Below are 13,895 nucleotides of genomic sequence, written 5' to 3'. Positions count from 1 at the left end.
CACCCTGTCTTCTGGTCTCTGCAGTCACTATACACAAGCAATGTGCAATTAATGGATGCAGTCAAAACACTCGGACACATAAAGTGAAAAATAGTTAAACAAAATTTTATTGAGAAAGAGGTGAGAAATTAATATTTGTTCAAGACTTAGAGAATGAGGATTAGTGGGTAAGGAGGTGCAATTTAAGAAAAGGTAGCCAAGAAAGGCTTTTCTGAGCAGGTGACATTTAAACAAAGATATGAAAAACTGAAGAGATAAAGCATGTTCTAGCCTTAAGCAACAGAAAGTACAAAGGCCCCAGGGAAGATGCAAAGCTAGGATGTTGAATTTCAGGAAGAGCAAGGAGGTCAGTGTGGTTGAGGAAAAGGGCCTGGGGTGAAGTGGTTACAGAATAGGCCATGGATGAACAGCAAGAGTTCACTGTGAGGGCTTGGCAGGGCCCTATGAACGCTTAAGGGGCACACTGTGAGGGCTTGATAGGATTTTATGAGGACTCTGACACCTGTACCAAGGGAGGAAATGGTTGTGACAGAGTGAAATGACCTCTATATATGCTGAAGAATCACACTAATTGCACAGTTCTAAGATAGAAGGAGAGGGAATCAAGCAGGCATTGACTGGAGAAGTGGCATGAGATATCCACCAGAGAAGACCATTTGGATATGAGTACAAGCAGACTACACCAAGTGTTTAGGACGCCTGTGCCCTTCTTAGGTTGTCTTTTAAGCATGAAAACATGTCCTGGGTTAACTCACCTCAGTCACCAAGAACAGTTAGCTAGAAGCAAAACTATAGAAACCAAAAATCAAGGTTAGTTCATTTATGGAATTTCCTATAGCTATAGACTTGGATGGAGTAGGTATTTACTCTAATTTTGGCAAGTCTTGCTGTCTGCGTGCCAGTTTCCAAGGCCTGGGTGGTACTTCTATCATGCCCTCATAAGGTCTGGGTACCCATTACAGAAGTCCAGGGAGAAACAAGGTTGGTTTATCTCACAGTGACAACAAAATTGAGCTAGTCATAAGTTTGAGGATTCTAGAAATGTTTTGAAGGAAGAATCATTAGGCCATGTTTAGAAAGATGAGGCACAGAGAAAGAAGAGTAGAGCTTTTTGGCTGAAGCCACTAAAGGGGTCTACAGTACCTGTCTGTCAGTCAGCAAAAGTCTGGAAGTGAAGGCTCTATCAACTCTTTTTTACTTTGTCTTTATTATTTCCTCATACAATTCATTCTGACTGCAGCCTCCCTACCCTCTGCTTCTCAGTTCCCCCTGTCACCTCCCTTTTCCCCCAGAAACACACTCCTCTTTTGTTTCCATCAGAAAAAGAGCAGGCCTACCAATGATATCAACTAAACACGGCGTAATAAGATGCATTAAGTTTAGGCATAAACCCTCATATCAAGGTTGGATGAGCAGCCCAGTAAAAGGAAAAGGTCCAATGAGCAGACAGAAGAGTCAGAGACATCCCTACTATTAGGAATCTAACAAAATCCCCAAGCTAAACAACCTGTACAGAGATGGCCTGGTAAAGACCCATGCAGGCTCCATGGTCTGTGTGAGGCCCTATGAGCCCAGCTTAGTTGACTCTATGGACTGTGCTCTCCTGGTGTGCTTCACTCCTCTCGCTCCTACAGTCTTTCCTCTAGCTTTTCTGCATGGTTCCACCTAAGGTTTGGCTGTTGGTCACTGTGTCTGCTCCCATCAACTGCTGGAGGAAGCCTCTCTGATGGCAATTGGGCTAGGTGCCCATCTATAACAGAATAGCATGAGGAATCATATCATTGGCTTTTTAAAGTTGAGTTTGGTTCTACATTAGGTCTTTGAGCCATTCAGCTTCCTGATCCTGTCTATCCAGGTAGTATTGGGTGTAGACTGCCCTTGTAGCTTGTGGTTCAAATTAGACCAGTCATTGATCAGCCACTCCCACAAACTCCAAATCACCATTGCTCCAGTTCATCTTGAAGAGAGGACAGGTTGTGGGTTGAAGGTTTTGTGGCTGGGTTGGTGTCCCAGTACCACCACTGAATCCTAGCCTAGTTACAGAAGACAGCCTATTCAGGGTCCATATCTTCCATTAACAGGAGTCATCACTAGGGTCAATCTCAGAGGTTCCAGGAATTTCCACTGCATTAAGTTTCCACATTGCTTCCTAATGGCCCACTTATTCTAGTCTTCTCTCCTCATACTCTCTTTCTGTGTTCCTCCCTCCTTCATCGGATCCCTCCTGTTATCATCCCTACTAGCTCCAGTCCACCCACACAATCCTTTCTAGTTTTCCTTCCATGGTAGATCCATGTACAGCATCCCTTCTGCTGTCCTTGGCCTTTCCTCTTTATCTAACATTATCTAACCGCAGAGGGGTCTGTGGATTGTTGAGTGATTATCCTTTACTACACCACTAATATCCACTTGTAAGTGAGTATGTATCATGTTTATCTTTCTGTGTCTGAGTTGCCTCACTTAGGCTGATCTTTTTCTAGTTTCATCCATTTGCCTGCAAGTTTCATGATGTCATTATTTTTCAAATATCTGAGTAATACTCTATTGTATAAATGTACTACCTTTTGTTATTTATTTTTCAGTTGAGGACATCTAGGTTGTTACCAGAAACTCTCTATTATGAATATTACTGCTATGAACATAGTTGGACAAGTGTCCTTGTGTCAGGGAAACACAAATCAAAACTACTTTGATATTCCATCTTACACATGTCTGAATGACTAAGATCAATAACACAAATGACAGTTCATGCTGGAGAGGATGTGGAGCAAGGGGAAGACTTTTCTATTGCTGGTGGGAGTGCAAACTCATAAAGCTACTATGGAAATCGATACTGTGGCTCTTCAGAAAACTGGGATCAATTTACCCTAAGATCCAGTTATTCCACTCTTGGCATATACCCAAAAGACACTCCATTTGTCAATTTTATAAGTCTGAAATCTGTGTGACACCCAAGTAGAAGTTTTCAAGTAACAGTTGTTTGGGACTCTGGATGTCAGGACATGGGCGGACAATAGATTTAAATTTGAGGATCAGGCCAAGAGCTCAGAGAACTCCAGTGCTCTGGCAGAACTGGGGGACCAGTACTAATGCTTGTATTTGTGTGTCTATTATGATCTCTGGAGATCTTAGGGTTTAGAGTCTCCCTCAAAATGCATTCTCCCCTAAATCAGTTGTTTGCAGGGGCAGAGACAGAGACAGGCCCAGATGGGCAGCCTAGTTGATAACCAATGGCTATTGGAAAAGACAAGGGTGAATTCTAAATTTCTATGCTCATTTTCTGCAGCCGATGGTAGCTCTACACTACCATGGCTTAACTTCCCTCACGCAGAGCCCAGGGAAGGACACTTGTCTGTTTGAGGTATTGAAATGCAGAGGCAGCAGCTGCTCATACAGCACTCTATTGCTCCACTGTGGTGCTTGGGACTGCTTGGAGTCCTGGGTATTTTTCCACTAGTGAATGTGGTAAGAAAAACTCCTTCCTTAAGGATGACTCAGCTACTCTGGTCTCCTGCCAAACTCATGTTCAAGAGAGAGTATAGGGAGGCTCCGGAGGGTGTGGGTTGGGTGTGGGTGAGACTGCAGAAGTGGGGTTCTCTGCTCTGAGCTTCCACTTTTACCATCCAGTCACACCATGATGCCCGCCTCCCTGCAGCAAGTGTGACTGACAAACAGAGCAGAGAGAAGGGAAGTGTCACCAGGGACCTCCCGAACCTGTGCTCTTCACCATGGCAGAAAGTTCAAGAGCCAGCATCTCAGAGTGCTAGGTTCTATCTGACAGCTCTAGGAAGGAGGTGTTTACAGCCTTCCTTTGCCTTGCTTTCTTCTGAGACCCTAATAGAGAGCAAGAGCTTATGGCAGTAGTCAGTTAGTACTTCTAGGCAAAATCCCACTGTTCTGCCAAGGAAAAGACAGAACAAGACCCTTGATAAGTCATTTATCCTGCACATAGCTTCCTTGTATGTAGAACAGAGTTGGAACCAGCTTCAATTTTGTACTCAAAACATAGAACGTGTAGATGTCAGATGGCAACTTGGGTGACTGTCCTCACTTTCTAGCTTCTTTAAGACAGAATCTCTTGCTGTCCAGTGCTTCGTGTATCCTGTTAGCTGGTTTGCACACTTCCTGGGATTCTGTTCTTTACCTTCTCCTATCTCATTGTAGGATCACTGTAGCTGCAGATGTGTGTGGTTGTGCCTGTGTACAGGTTCTGGGATTTCTAACTCAGATACTTATGCTTTGTCCTGCAAGCACTGATGCATCTCCTCAGCCTGGAATGCCTTTTTTTTCCCTATGAAAGGCCAGCATGTTACCTGCTGAAGAAATTTGTATGTTGATCTTGTCATGTATGTTACCATTCTATCTCGAAGCCCCAGGGTATATAACTGCTGTCATAAACACAGTGCATCTCTCAGGATAACATCACCTGCATGGGGGCCATAGGGAATGCAGAATCTTCCTAGCTGTGATTTCCCACTGTCCCTGTTATCTCCAGGACTCTGAGCCACACTTTTTCCACATCCAAAGTAAAGAATTTTTTTTTTTTTTTTTTACCAGAAATGGGAACAATGTTTCTGTATTTATAAATCCAAAAAAGGCAGACACATCTGCTCATATTTACACCAGTTCTGTTTCGGCTGCAAAATTACATATGCTATTTTGATGAAACTTTATCTTAATTTCATTACCAGCCTGAGTAATCATGTGATAATTGCCTGATATCCAAGTAACCAGGAAAAGTGATATTTAGCCTTTTTTTGTGTTGTTTCTTATTTTAGGCCCATCATTGCAACGAGATATTTCAATCTTTACTTTCTAAATTGAAGTCAAAATAAGACATTTTCAATTTATTTGGGTGTCTGGGCGAGGAGCGACTGATGGCTGAGTTTACCTTAAAGAAATGGCCATTGTCAGTCATTGACTCGGATTGACAAGTCTAGGCAGAATTAGGGCTCAGAGTGTACCTCGGTGCTAGGATATTTGCATGACAAGCCTGAGGTCATGGGTTCTAGTCCCAGCAACACACACACACACACACACTAAAAACAGGAAAAAAAAAAGAAGGTCTATTTGACATGAGATACTCCACAGGAAAAATAGCTGTGGATCTATGACTACAGCAGATAGTGAGGTAGCAGCCACAAGCCCCTTTAAATAGCTGCACTACTTTAGGCAAAAGAGCACAGAGCTCTTCTGAGCCTTATTTCCTTAACTAGTGCAGGGGTCAGCTGGGTTTCATACCAGTAACTCTCATCCCTCAGCAACCATCAGTCAGGCCAGGAGGAGCAGAGCTTCGCCTGGGCTGCTCCGACTCTGCTGAAGATCATATTTGGTAGGTTTGGATTGGCCTGGGAATATGTATTGGTTGGAACAGTAGACTCCTGTTGCTTGTTTGAAGATTGCTTTTCATCTTATGTATGCTAGAAAATGACAATTGCCTCTGTACCCGAATAGTCCCATGCAAAAATACATGGAAACGTTCAAGTAACCCTCAATATACCACTTGTAGTATATCACTTTTTCAGTGTCTGGATTCTCAGGGTTATTCTGCCTTTCAGAGAATTAGTACTGTCAGGACAATATATCCACGCAGGAGCTTGCCTAGCAGTTGCTCTAGCACCTACATAGGCTCAGCCACCTTCAAGTTAAGCATCCATGTTAAGGCCCAGAGATAACCAGTAACTACTGCTAACTGTAATGCCAACTGATACTCATCAAACATGCACCATGGGTTGGGTAGTGTGCCAAGACTGTCCTGAAGCATCTCCCTGGCTCTACACACTAACACAATGAGGTGGATGTTTTCATTATTCTCATTTGAGGGATGAAGAAAGAAGACCTAATTAAAACTTGAGGGTCAAAGAGCAAGTGAATGGTGACCCAGGGTTTGTGTACATCAAGGTCCAAACCCCAAGTTTGTTTATTGTGCCTTACAAACTCTTGATGATGCTGCCATTGGCACAAAAGAAATGACAAAGTCCAGAGAGATGTCCCTCTAAGACGAAACAGCTGTGACAGATTATGTCCAATTGCAAGCCACACAGAGCAATGGCTCCCTGATGTTCTCCATTTCCCTTTTCTCAGCAGAACACAGGGTTCCAGCTTGTTCCAGTTCCTTTCATTCACTTCCTCCTCAACACAGTCTGAGTGACAGATTCTTAGAAATCTCCATAATTTAATCACAATGCTTACCTTCTCTTTAGTCATTTTCTCTGTCTCCCCACACAGCTGCTGGCATTCCAAGGAAGAAAATATGACTTCTGCTTCCTTCTATATTTGTGTTAGGAAGACTTTGGGAAGCTGGGCCTGTTTATCTTGTCTGACACTCCACCATTTCTAGGAGGAACCCCACATATTCAAAAGAAAGAACAGCAAGCACGTTCAGCTTCAAGATTTTTTTCCAAAATGAGAATGGACAAGATTTCACTGAAAGCATGAGAATGTTTCCAACATATATGTGTATTTGACAAATTCCTTTGAGTACAAATAGCATGAGCCTTTGATATGTTTATTAGATCACCGTGGAGGAAAGAAACATTGGTCAGCTAGCAACACTAGCTGATGTACAGCTCTGATAGCTACAGAGAGAGATCTATCAGTTGCAGAGAGCTCAAACCAGCAAAGACCTAAACTCATCAAAGAGCAGGGAAGCTTTTACCAAGAGAAAGTTTAGCTGGTGAGATGGGGTCAAGATTGTGCAAGGAAGAGACACCAGCATATGTTCTTTAGGACCAGAGCTGAAAAAAAAAAGGAGAGAAGAAAATTATCAGTGTAATACTACTGAGGGAAAAATATACAGGGTACAGGAGTGTGTTTGGGGGGTACCTCAGTGAAGTGTTTACTAGCATGAAGACCTGAGTTTAAGCCCCACCATCAACATACAAAACAGTATGGCCTTGTGTGCTTCTAATCCCAAGGCTGAAAAGGCAGAAATGGGAGGATCTCTCAAGCTCACTGGATACACACACACACACACACACACACACACACACACACACATGCACACACGCATGCACATACACATACACACATACATACAGGCACAAACATACACAAATCACACATACAGACACACACAAAAGGACACCCCCCAGACACACATGGGCCCCATAATACACACACAAACTAAGCCAGGGTCAACTATGTAGAGAGGTGGTAAATTTTTGTTTATTTGTATGATGCTGAAGAGCATTAACGAGGAAGATGATTGGCAGAGAGTAAGACTGTGGAAGGATAGCTGCAGCAGCACTGACATATGAAACATGCTACTGTAGAAAAAGAAGCCCATTATCTTGGCTTTTGGAAAACAGTGATCAAACTTCAGCTCATTTTGTTTTTGGAAAGAAAGATTGTATGTAGACTTCAGTGAAGTGAGCTCAAGGATATTAATTCTCAAGCTCCTTACACTGAGTTTGCCCATGACTGGATAATCCTAATATTACATTCTTAACAAAGAAGACATAGTCTCTTAAATTCTTGAGGCTGAAAGACACCTCAGCATAGATTCTCTCTGTTTCTTTCAGTGATCAGATCTCTCAAGGAGTGTCTTCTCAGCACCTCTACATTCACACAGCCCTTCTAACATTCATAAAAACAACTGTGAGTGGGTGTGTGCATGTGTGTACATGTGTGTTTGGGTACATGCATATGAGTCTGGTTGTGAGTGTGCGTGTGAGTGTTTGTGTATGTGTGTTCATGCATATGAGTATGCATATGTGTTTCAGTGCATGTGTGTGAATGTGCATGTGAGTGTGTGTTCATGTGTGTATGCATATGTGTACATATGTGTTTGTGTATATGGGTCCCTGTGTGCATGTGTGTGTTTGTGTGCATGTGTGTAAGTGTGTGTGCATCCTTTCAGCATCCTTCCTGAGGAACCATTACCCTGTATTTGAAACAGAGTCTATTTCATTGACCTGGGGCTCAAGAAAGTGAGTCCAGTTTGTCTGTGAGTTCTAGGGATCTTCTTGCCTCTGCCCTCCAAGTACTTGAATTACAACAGCAAGTCAGACCACCAAAACCAGGTTTTTCACAAGGAGATTCTGAGGATTAAGCTCAAGACCTTGTGAACAGATTTGATACCTACTCTACAGGAATGGACTATTGCCTGGTGTATGTAATTCTGGTCAAAAGCCCATGACTATGGAGGCCAAAGGCCCTAGGGTAGAACTTGTGATTGCTATTTTGCTAAATGGACATGCTGTAAAATCTCCTTCTAAATATTTATGCTGCTACTATAGACCTAGGCTTCTCTCAGCCTTGGTCAGAGAAGCTTTGTTTTGCAGTGTTCAGCAGGCAACTCATTAAAATACTAAGGGTAAGTGACAATGTTCGGTAGTTTTCTGTCAACTTGATATAGGCTGAAGTCATCTGCGAAGAAGGGACCTAAATTAAGAAAAAGCCTTCATCAGACTGGCCTGTAGGCAAGTCTACGGGGAATTTTTTTTAGATTAATAATAGGTGTGGGAGGTTCAAGCATGTATTAAGTGTTAAAATCTCTGAGCAGGTTGTCTTGGGGTGTAAAGGAAGGCAAATTGAGCAGATCATGAAATAGCATCCTCCATGGCTTTTTCAATTCTTGACTCCAGGTTCTTGCCTTGGCTTCCCTCACTGGACTATAACCTGGGATATATAAGCCAAATAAACCTGTTTCCTTTCCAAATTGCTGTTGGTGTGTTGTTTTATCACAGAAATAGAAACCAAACTAAGCTAGTGCCTGTGGTGTTGTACCAAATGCTGTTTCTCCCACTACCTCCTACTCCCTCATGCCTTGAGCCTTGGGGAACCTGCAAAAGAGGAGGCAGACAGGATATAAGAGCTGGAAGACAGGGAGGGATTCTGACTTCTGGGCATGATGTGACCACCACACTCATGAACTTACAGCATCTAGAGTAAATTGCACAAGACCTGCACAAGATCAAGCCAGACAAAATTCCAGCATAGAATGAATGGTCTCCAAATTGTACCCCTTACCAAGGAGTTATTGGCAATTGATAGTTGGAGGGAAGGATCACTCTCTTTTTTTGAGGATGTGGCCACCGATAGAATTCCCACTGATAGAATCCTACTACTATGTACAGAACCCCAAACACATATGGGCAGAACTAGTTGTACTAAGTGAGTTATTTTTAAAAAGGACATGAAGTTGGGAGGCAATGTGTCTGGAAATTGGAGTAAGTTGAGGGAAGAAATGAGAGCTTTAATCACTATATACACATACAAAGTTCTCAAGAACAAATAAAGTTTAAAATATATTGAATTGCTATGTAAATAAACATTGGATATTGTCCCATTTCAAGCTTTCATGAAGACCATAATGCAATAATGACTGACAATGTTAGTGCGGCTTTCATCTTTCCTGTATTTTCTGGTTATAATCATTTCCTCATTTTTAAATCTAAGCTTACTTTGCTGTAAAAGTACAAATGAGTCATAACAGTGAGGCAGTTCATAAAACGCACTTCACAAATCTAAAGGATGTTCTTCGTGTAGCAAGCAAGAAATGCTTGTCCCTTTCAAAAGAGACCTTTTCAAGTGTGCCCTTCACTAGTTAATTTGCCATCCACCAGATCTGATCTAATAGACCTGCAATAAAACACAGAGCCATCAGAGCTCACCTGATGTGTGTGGTCTTTCCCACATGACAATAAAGCTAAAGATGCAAACCCCTGCCCTGGGTCTCCATATCACGAAGTACATAGCCCTGCATAGTCTAGTACCCAGGTTAAACTTTCTTTTGCCTTCTAAGGTCATGTCCAGCAGCCCCCAGGATACTTTGTTATGCCAGTGAAGCATCCCAGCACCCTAACCCTGGCCAAAGAAGTACATACAAAGACTACTTGTTTCCCCCATTAAATGAGCTGTCTCACTGAAGCTGTCTCCTGTGAGTCTGTTCTTGTGCTCACAGCAGTCTGTAGTCTCTTACAGTCCCAGCCATCCAGCCTCCATTTCCCTCTCAATATCCACCAGTTGAGGCTGAGGGCCAATTAAACAGTGACAGGTAGGGAAGCAGTGCTTGAATGGTACCCACCAATGTATTGAATATTTGTATTGACTTACAATTTTCTGCATTATGCTACTATAAAAACTTCATGACATTTTTACCACATTAGAATATGGGACATAGGGAAACCTGAACTTGTGAATATGGATCATGGCCACTCACATGTGGTTACAGAATATTCTTTTATTCTCTTTTTAAATTTTTCATGAATAATTTGAGTCTTCAGGAAAAGTTTGGAACTGCTTTAAGTCTGATTGTAGAACAAGATGAAGAGGGTGGTGGGCAGCCATGAAGATTTACTTTTTTCCCCATGTACTTATCAGTAATTCTAAGTGACAAAAATTAGGTTTTGATCATACTAGAATTCATTAGTTCAGTAGACAAAGCTCTTGAAATCTAGGAAAAACCTTGGCTATTTCTAACCCTACCCAGTAATTACTGCTTGTTAAGTTGGGTTGTATGCATGGAGAAATAAGAAAGAGTGAATTTGAGTGGAGCTAAACATAGAAGGTTGGAACGAGATTCTATTGTGTTCAGATTCCACATGACTCAACCAATCCCCATAGGTTGACAAGTAGTCTAATTTTAAGTCTTCAGTTTTTGTAGTAATAAAAGATTCTCCTAATTAGGCAAAGCTTTTGCCTGTCATTCTGCACTCTTGGTATCATCGAGAAAAAGTCCTTCGCATTTTGAACTCAACATTTTCAGTTTCCAACTCTGTTCCAACCTCCACATGACTTCCAAGAAGTGGCCTAATTGTCTTAGACAAGGTACAATAAGTAAATCATTGTGAGAACTGAGACAAAATTCCAGTAAACAGAGCCTTGGCTACAGTAACACAATCAACTGTCACTCATGCTGACCAGATTGCAAAGGGATAAAGAATGACAAAACCCGCTTAATTGCCATTTCTTCTTCATGAGAGTAAAATTAGTATACATTATTCAAACGAATAATCCATCATGGGGAATCTAAGTCTGTAATATTAAATAATGTTGAATCAAGGCTTTATGAAAATTATAATTACAGAAAAAAAAGGATAAAGTTTGTCCTCATAATACCAATGATGTTTCTCTTCTTGTTCTAATAGCTCCAGTACTGGCAGTTCTTTATTCTCTCTCAGTGCAAAGAGATGCTACAATTTTCATTAATATTTACTTCCACCCAATGTATGGGGTATTTGTTAAGGGCCTGCTATGCACAGTGCTTCCTTTTAAGGTCTAATGCAGAGAACAATAGTCACATGTGGATTCACAATTTTATTGAAGGTCCTTTTCTAAGAGGAATGAAACTAAGGAATGGTTGTCCTTATTTTACGCTAACAAAATGTCTCCTTGATTTTTGATACTTCTGCTTTCCAAAGCTAGAAGGTTTTTAAAAGTTCTGTAATATCAGAGTCTCAAGCTCTAGCTTTGTGTATTGGTAAATTAGATGTTTGACTCCAACATTAGTAACAGTTCTCTTTTACAATGTCTTCTAAAGAGACAAATGGGGCTGCTGAGGCCAGCACTAACAGCTAGGCATGGAACAAGCAGACCTGTACAGGGAGTAACTGGGGAGAAAAGCTTAGACAAAGCACTATAGCAGAGCAACTGGGGACCAGCACTGGGGACTCTGGAAGTTGAAAAAGTGGAGGGAGGTTTAAAAGGAAATATGAAAAATGCATAATAGCAACCACAAACACAAAAGATGCTGAACCACAGAATGTTTGCAAAGCTTAATTGGGCATGATAGTGAATGCTGGTAACTCCAGCATTCTGGAGATAAGAAGATGAAGAATCCAAGGTCATCCTTGAGTTCAACCTTGGCTATATGAAACTTTCAAGGAGGAAACAAAGGAGATGAGGCTGTAGTAAAGGCCTAAGTTTGGACTACAGCTCTATTATCCCCATGTTCCTGTAAATAACCCATCATCCATGTATCTATATGAACCCTACTGTACTCACTGAATCACCCTCAATAGAAAGGAAGCTTGGAAAGTTTCACATAGGACACTCAAAACTGTGGCTGAGCTACTAACCAAACCAAACCATTGCAGGATTTCTGACCATATTGTGAACCCCAAGATTGTGTTGTGTAGTAGAAAAATCCATTTGTAGTCATAAGGTAGCTCACCCTTAGCCCACACCTTTACTCCCACTGGCTGGCACACAGTCATGCCCTTGGTACACACCTTTAATCCCAAATAATGAAGGCAAAGTTAGTTTGTAAATAAAAGCACCCATGGTTAAAAGTCAAACTGAGTAGCAACAAAGTGATGAATCCGAGAAAGACTTGACAAAAGAGGATATACACAACTTTCACAGAAGAGATAGGGAAGAGAAGCTATCTAAGAGAACTATGTAGAGGGAGAAAGGAAGCAGTTTTACCAGGAGAGTTTTACAGAGACAGTTGCAGAGAGAGAACAATATACACAGGTGTGAAGACAGAACAAGCCAGAGAATGAGAAAAAAACCAAAAGATTAAAACATATTGCCATATTGCCAAAGTTAGTATGAGGCCAAGCAGAGCAATCAGGAGAGGCAGAGAGAGAGAGAGAGAGAAAGAGAGAGAGAGAGAGAGAGAGAGAGAGAGAGAGAGAGAGAGAGAGAGAGAGAGAGAGAGAGAGAAGAGGAGAGAAGAGAGAGAATATGAATGAATCAGTCAGCCTGGAGAGGAGTTTAAGCCAGAACAGCTTTGTTGAATCAGAAAGAACTAGGAGCTTATTCAGCAGTAAGTCTTGGAGGCTGAAAACATTCTAGGCCTAGATAAAATTGTACAGATTCTAGAAGCTTTCAGGACTAGGCCTAGGATAGCAGACTGAGGCAGTAATTCTCCAAGACAATTACATCAGGCAAATAAAAGTTACGTTTACAACAAACCCAGATCAACCCGTAGATCTCACATTCTTGTTCATTGCTTTGCTTCCCAGGTTTCACACATCTGACATTGACCCTGCCTGAATCCTGGTGAATAAGATTAGTGTGTGTTAGGTTAACAACTCAATTTCCTGAATGCCAAAACTTGGAAGTAAATGTTCCATGACTCTGACCTGTCACATACTCCCTACTTTTATCTACAAAATTGTATCCTCATCTGGTCACTAGTGTCATCTTCATTCGTTCTCCTTAATGCCGAAATCATCCTCTCTTTCTGGGATTAACACAATGATCTTTAGGTGGTCATCTTGCTTCCACTTTATACTCCATTACTGATTCTCTTCTTAGCAGCCAGAACCAACATTTTTAAAAGCAAAGCAGGTTATGACTTCACCATACACAGGCGTCCTCACTGACTTCATTACTCTTCGATTGGGGTCTACAGTTCTCGGTACAGCCCACCATGCCCCTCAGCATATCATCTGTGCACCACTTTTGCTCCCTCAGGAGTAAGCCCATTTTGTTGTATTTTTACTTTGGTTTGTGCAATGCAAGAGATAGAATCCAGGCCCTTAGGCATGCTGGAGAAGCATAGTTTCACCACTGAGCTACAGCTCTGCTGCCACTACACTTTCAAACAGTCCTACCCAGATTTCTGTTTGAAGAATTAGCCAAAATAGGCTATCTTGGGCCATTTTCTTTTCCCTAGAGTGCATCACCTCCAGAGTTTCCAAAGACAGTTTGGCTTTTTGAATTATTGGTAAGTCTATGTGGGGAAAATGTCACCCTCTCTGCATTATTGATCCACAATCAAACTTATAGCAGTTCCAGATTTCTTCTGGAGCCTTAAATTATTATTCAGAGAAAGTAGGCTAACTTCCTTGGTCTCTGCCAGTGTCAGCATCTGGGAGGAAATGCATTTGTAAGTGTTAGGGAATGCAGATTCATGCAGCTCAGGTTAGAGGAAAGTTGGCATTTAAGGTAAGATTAAAAATGGGATTCTGATGCACAAACAGGAAGGTTTAAAATAAGTA

The sequence above is a fragment of the Arvicanthis niloticus genome, chromosome 3 (genome assembly GCF_011762505.2).
Source record: "Arvicanthis niloticus isolate mArvNil1 chromosome 3, mArvNil1.pat.X, whole genome shotgun sequence".
In the NCBI taxonomy this organism is placed as follows: Eukaryota; Metazoa; Chordata; class Mammalia; order Rodentia; family Muridae; genus Arvicanthis; species Arvicanthis niloticus.
This window is presented reverse-complemented; position numbering follows the sequence as displayed.